At 40.6% G+C, this 6,797-nt stretch overlaps 1 pseudogene; it reads right to left on the bottom strand.

Annotated features, from left to right (window-relative positions):
• Positions 1 to 5,442: 5,442 nt before the first annotated feature.
• Positions 5,443 to 6,452, bottom strand: LOC129630328 (monocarboxylate transporter 10-like; annotated as a pseudogene).
• Positions 6,453 to 6,797: the final 345 nt, after the last annotated feature.

Here is a 6,797-nt window from a genome sequence, read left to right on the forward strand (position 1 = left end):
AGGACAAGATGGCTGGATGGCATCACTGACTCAATGGACTTGAGTTTGAGCAAGCTCTGGGAGATGGTGAAGGTCAGGGAGGCCTGGCATGCTGGAGTCATGGGGTCATAAAGAGTCAGAGATGACTGAGTGACTGAACAACACCACTACCACCAGTTTTAAAAGTAACTTTCATGAACTTACTGAAAACTAACTGAAGACTCGCATAAAAATTCTTCTACAAGCAAAGGTGTAAGAAAGATCCTCATGGAATTGAGTAAGAAGGGAAGCCAAGCAATCACGTCTGGATCTTTGCCCATGGGAGGAGATAAAGAAGAAGAGGGGGACTATTTAGGTGGAGATATTCTCTGGGTAGTGAATGATTCAGGCCACATATTGGGTGCCCCAATCCTGGGGTATGAAACCAGGAAGACAGGTCCCCTTAGCTGGCTTGAAAACCAGTGGGCCTAACAGGAGAGCTGTAAGAAAGCTAGACTCCACCGAGAAAAGTGTGCACTCAACTTGCTTACTCCTGAAACAAGGCAGAGGAAGCAGATTAATACTGCAAGTGACTTTGGCAGGTTTTCTGCAACCAAAACCAGTATGGAGGCCCACATGAGCTGAGTACCTGCTTGGTCCCACACAGTCTGCAAGACAGCTCCACACAAGGGTGAGAGACTGCCACAGCCTGTGCTCTGACCCGTGCCAAGTGCCCCCTCTAGACTCTCTTGCATTAGTACTGCTTCCCTATCAAGTGAAGATGCCAGTATTGGGGGGCGGGGGGCAAACACTCAGAGGAACAGGGCCAGCTAAGGCTTGAACCTCAGGGCTTCTCTCCCAACAATTTCTGCTCCCAGGGGATGGTGTTGACCACTGAGCAGAAAAGAAGCCATGGTTCACACATAGCTCTAGCTCCAGCCTCTCTAGCTCCAGTCCCACCTCCTACCAAAGTGATAGTTGCCAGTACACCCTGGGGAAAGACATGACTCATGCTCATCTCAGATCCAGGTCTTACCCTAAAGTCACTGGGTACACACAGACTGTACTGGGATACACCCACCCAAGGATACCCTGCAAGACTGGGGTAGGTAACTGTTTTAACTAAACTCATAGAGACAGAGAAAGTTAGGCAAAATGAGAAGACAGAGAACTTGTTTTAATCAAAAAAATATGAAAAAAAAAGAAAACCCTTAAATAGCAACTAAGGATATAACAAATAAAGGTTTAATTTCCAAAATTCATAAACAGCTTATACAATGTAATATCAAAAACACAAACATCAGGATTACAAACTGAATAGAGACCAAGAAAAAATTTAAGTGAAGATATGCAGATGTCCAATAGGCATCTGAAAAAAATACTCAATATCTCTAGCGATCAGAGTAATGCAAATCAAAACCATAATGAGATGTCACTTCACACCTGTTGGAATGTCTATCACCTAAAGTCTACAAATAACAAATACTGGCAAGGATGTGGAGAAAAGGGAACCCTAGTATATTGTTGGTGGGAATGCAAATTGGTACAACCACTATGGAAAACAGTATGGATGTTTTTCAAAATACCAAAAATAGCATACCTTGTGAGCCAGCAACTCCATTACTAGGTATGGATTTGAAGAAACTGGAAACACTAATTCAAAAGATACAGGCACCCCAATGTTCACAGCAGCATTATTTACCATAGCCAAGATATGGAAGCAACCTAAGTGTCCATCAACAGAGGACTGGATAAAGAAGTGGCATTATCAGTTCAGTTCAGTCTCTCAGTCGTGTCCAAAGAAGTGACATTATACACATATTCAATTATATATATATAATTGAATAGGTATATATAATGTGTATTACATATATATACAATTGAATTTTACTCATCCATAAAAGGAATGAAAATCTGCCATTTGCAACAACATAGATGGACCCAGATATTAGTATACTTAGTGAAGTAAGTCATACAAAGACAAATACTCTATGTTATCATTTTTATATGGATTCTTGAAAAATAAAAAAAATGAATACATATAGCAGAAAAGACACAATCACAAACACAGAAAACAAAAGCCAACAAACGATTACCATTGAAAGAGGGAGGGGAAAGGATGAGATAAAGGTATTGGATTAAGAGCTATATACTATTATTAATACATAAAAATAAATGAGCCTCAAAGATATTTTGTACAGCATGGGAATAGCCATTATTTTAAAATAACTTTACATGGTGTATAATCTTAAAGATATTGAATACATTAAAAAAAGAAGCACTATGTTATTCACCCAAAACTAATAAATATTATAAATATACTACATTTCAATTAAAAAAAAACTTCAAAAAGATTGGAATTTGACAGGGTTATTTTCTGGGAAGAAACAGTAGGGCAGAGAAAGAGATTTTAATTTTGAGCCTTTCTTATCATTTGAACTATGTTTTTGTCATATATCTGTATTATTTCTTTATTTTATAAAAGGAAAAATTATTTGAGATATATCCTAAAATTATAAATTATTTAAAATTATCAATCAGCCAGAAAACAACTGAAGTGCATATAATAGGACTTTTGGATTCATGTTTCTAATTCTTTGTAGAGTAAACTAATTTGTTTTTTTTAGTGCTGTTCCTTCTGTTTGGTATATCTGATGTGACTGTTTCAGTGTGTGGAACAACAAAATGCAGTCTTGAATGATGATGACAATAGTTATATAACTATTTCTTTTTCATTAAAGACAGATGTTGCTGTCCTAATTTCTCCTGTGTCTAATGTAAATGTAGATGAGAATAAAGAGTAAATTAACAAGATAGTAATGTACATAAATAATTAGGTTCAAATCAAGGAAAGGGACTACCACAGAATTAACTATCTGCAATCCCCTTGATTAAAGCCACCTTTTATCATTTAGAAATTTGAATAGCAGGCACCTTATAGAGATTTGACTATTATAGGTTACTTTGGGAAATAAAACTAGTTTCAAAAAGAATAATATTTTTATTATATATTTATTTGGAAGTATTTATTTCTAAACTGTGAAAGTTGCTCACTCATGTCCAACTCTTTGCGACACAGTGTCCTGTAGCCCCTCAGGCTCTTCTGTCCATGGATTTCTCCAGGCAAGAATATTGGAGTGGGTTGCCATTTCCTTCTACAGGGGATCTTCCCAAACCACGGATCGAACATGGGTCTCCTGCATTACAGGCAGATTCTTTACCGTCTGAGCCATGGAAAATAGCTATTTTCAAACTATAGACAAATCTAATATGGCTCACATAACAACTCAAGCCAATTCAATGTACCCATTCGTTTTCAGTACGTATCAGATCAGATCAGATCAGATCAGTTGCTCAGTCGTGTCCGACTCTTTGTGACCCCATGAACCACAGCACGCCAGGCCTCCCTGTCCATCACCAACTCCTGGAGTTCACTCAGACTCATGTCCATCAAGTCAGTGATGCCATCCAGCCATCTCATCCTCTGTCATCCCCTTCTCCTCCTGCCCCCAATCCCTCCCAGCATCAGAGTCTTTTCCAATGAGTCAACTCTTCGCATGAGGTGGCCAAAGTACTGGAGTTTCAGCTTTAGCATCATTCCTTCCAAAGAAATCCCAGGGCTGATCTCCTTCAGAATGGACTGGTTGGATCTCCTTGCAGTCCAAGGGATGCTCAAGAGTCTTCTCCAACACCACAGTTCAAAAGCATCAATTCTTCGGCGCTCAGCCTTCTTCAAAGTCCAACTCTCACATCCATACATGACCACAGGAAAAACCATAGCCTTGACTAGATGGACCTTTGTTGGCAAAGTAATGTCTCTGCTTTTCAATATGCTATCTAGGTTGGTCATAACTATCCTTCCAAGGAGTAAGCGTTTTTTAATTTCATGGCTTGCAGTCACCATCTGTAGTGATTTTGGAGCCCAGAAAAATAAAGTCTGACACTGTTTTCACTGTTTCCCCATCTATTTCCCATGAAGTGATGGGACCGGATGCCATGATCTTCATTTTCTGGATGTTGAGTTTTAAGCCAACTTTTTCACTTTCCACTTTCACTTTCATCAAGAGGCTTTTGAGTTCCTCTTCACTTTCTGCCATAAGGGTGGTGTCATTTGCATATCTGAGGTTATTGATATTTCTCCCCGCAATCTTGATTCCAGTTTGTGTTGCTTCCAGTCCAGCGTTTCTCATGATGTACTCTGCATATAAGTTAAATAAGCAGGGTGACAATATACAGCCTTGACAAACTCCTTTTCCTATTTGGAACCAGTCTGTTGTTCCATGTCCAGTTCTAACTGTTGCTTCCTGACCTGCATACAAATTTCTCAAGAGGCAGATCAGGTTGTCCGGTATTCCCATCTCTTTCAGACTTTATTTTTACAACAGACATCAAATAACCCTATAATTCTCAGTGAATATCAAACAGAAGAGGACAAAAGATGAAAAAAATAAGACCTATCAGAGGCAACAGACTGTAGCTATTCACTGCTAAATACTTTTACACAAATTATTAAATTGTAGCATTAAAAACAACACTGGTAATTGTTTTTCCTAACACAAAAATCCATTCTGAAAAACAAGGGCACCAAGAATATGATTTTTAAATTCTAAATCTCATCTCAGAGAATTGTTTTGTCTTTCTAATTCCTTGAGAAAGGAAAAATAATTTTTAAATATCTGAGCATAAACTATTGAAGACTAAATATAGAGATAAAGAAATAAAATAGTTGTATAAGGATGTAATACAGTTGTTACCATGGTCACTCACAAAATATAGTACAGATTAAAAACATCTCACACACAGCTCTGAATCAAACTATGGTTCAGTATAGGCTAAGTTTCTTATGAAGAGTCTCCTGTATAATTAATAATACTTTTGATGAGTCAGTCCAATTCCAATTAATTCCACCAAATTAAAAACAAACAAAATACAGCTGTACAGCCCAAAACAGAAATAAATAGAATTTTAAAGTATTTAATTATATCATGTATAAGTAGTTTAATACTTATTTTTCTCTATCATAATTTGCTTTCTAGTTGATATAAAAATCATAACTTTCTAGAATTTACACATTTGCTCATGGTTTCTTCAGCTAATGCTTTGTGTTTATTTCAGGAAACAAAATTGAACATAAAACTATGTATATAAACTGCTTGTCATAGATTGTGAAAAGCATTTTAATTTTCTCATATTCACAAAATGTGCTATGCTGTGCTGTGCTAAGTGGATCCTGTTGTGTCTGACTCTTTGTGACCCTATGGACCATAACCTGCCAGGATCCTCTATCCATGGGATTCTCCAGGCAAGAAACTAGACTAAAGGAGGAGATGCGGAAGCTGGAAAAAGGGTTATGTGATAACCTCTCATTCACATTAGCCCATTTCCTCCTGAGTTCAGTCGGTGGCTGCTCAGCATGCTGAGGGTGGGGGTGGTCCAACCTTGCCTCTGTTCTAGTTCTGAGGGAACAGAAGGGAAACTTGCAAGTCAAAGAAAACTTTGGTCTTGGCACAGTGTGGCTAAGAAGCAGCACTCCACTTCTGAAATGACCCCAGCAAGGCATGGCCAACTCAAGAGAAAATAAGGCACAGGGTCTCCTAAAAGTGCAACCGATATTCCAACTGCTGACACAACATAAGCTGTCACCCTGAAGACGGCAAAACTGAGCTGGGGATAACTGAAGTTTCTCCGGGAAAAGAGGGAGAATTTGTTGGCTCCTTTGGTCCCACCATCTTTACACAGAAGGCAAGGGGTCCATAAGTAAAGCCAGCCAGAAAGAGAACAAATGTGAAGAGGCAGAGGACTCTGTGTCTAAAGAGGCCCCAGCTGTCAGTCAGAACCCTCAGAAGGAAAGGCAGCAAAACCAGGAAGGCATTGCTGCCAGAGATCAGAGTGCCATTCACCCATCCAAGGAGCTTCTTGAAATAGTGCCCCCGAATGACCAGTGAAGGCAGGTAGGCAAACAGGATTTTCGCAAATCCTGGCAAACAGGATTCCACAAGAAAAGGTATAGAGGCTCAATGGAGCTTATGAAAGAACCGGGCAAGCGTCCAACAACCTCAACAGCAGCAACCACCACGCCTGTTTTCTGATAATCAAACATCTCTGTGAAGACGCTAACGGGCAGCAGGAGACAATCATCCCCACGGAGAGAGCACTTAACCAAGCTGTCTTGAAGACAATCTTGCCACTGTCCTTGGACCCTAAGCTCTTCAGTAGTGACGTGAAGAGCACCTTGCAGGCATTCTGGGATGCTGAACACAGACCGGTTGCCTCACAGGGTGGCCAATGTCACCAGCCAGCCCGAGTTGGCCTCACGGAGCTCAGGGAGCCCAGCACTCACCAGCTCTATCTTCCACATGTTCTGCTGAGGCCACCTCCGGCCATCAGAGGGTCCAGGACTAAGCAGCCAAGCAGCCCCCAAGGAGGCGGGACCCCAGTGGTTAAGTTTCGCTGATCCCCCACGAGGTGGCAGGCTCCTTCTAGGAGGGCACCATGACCACAGGTGACCTTCTTGAACAGTACTGGGCTAGTGGGCGGGCCCAGCTCACGGCCAAAAGCCAGAGAAGCAGCCAAGTAAGGCTAGCGGGCTAGAGAGTACCACGCGGGCTGTGGAGCCCCAACACCCATGCAGAGCTAAGATTCAGGCCTCCCTGTCCACAGCCTGGCAACTGAAACTCTGTTTTTTTTTTTGTTTTTTTTTTAAATTTTTACTAATACATGGACATCACCAGATGGTCAACACCGAAATCAGATTGATTATATTCTTTGCAGCCAAAGATGGAGAAGCTCTATACAGTCAGCAAAAACAAGACCAGGAGCTGACTGTGGCTTAGACCATG

This window comes from Bubalus kerabau, chromosome 16 (genome assembly GCF_029407905.1).
Source record: "Bubalus kerabau isolate K-KA32 ecotype Philippines breed swamp buffalo chromosome 16, PCC_UOA_SB_1v2, whole genome shotgun sequence".
Classification (NCBI taxonomy): domain Eukaryota; kingdom Metazoa; phylum Chordata; class Mammalia; order Artiodactyla; family Bovidae; genus Bubalus; species Bubalus kerabau.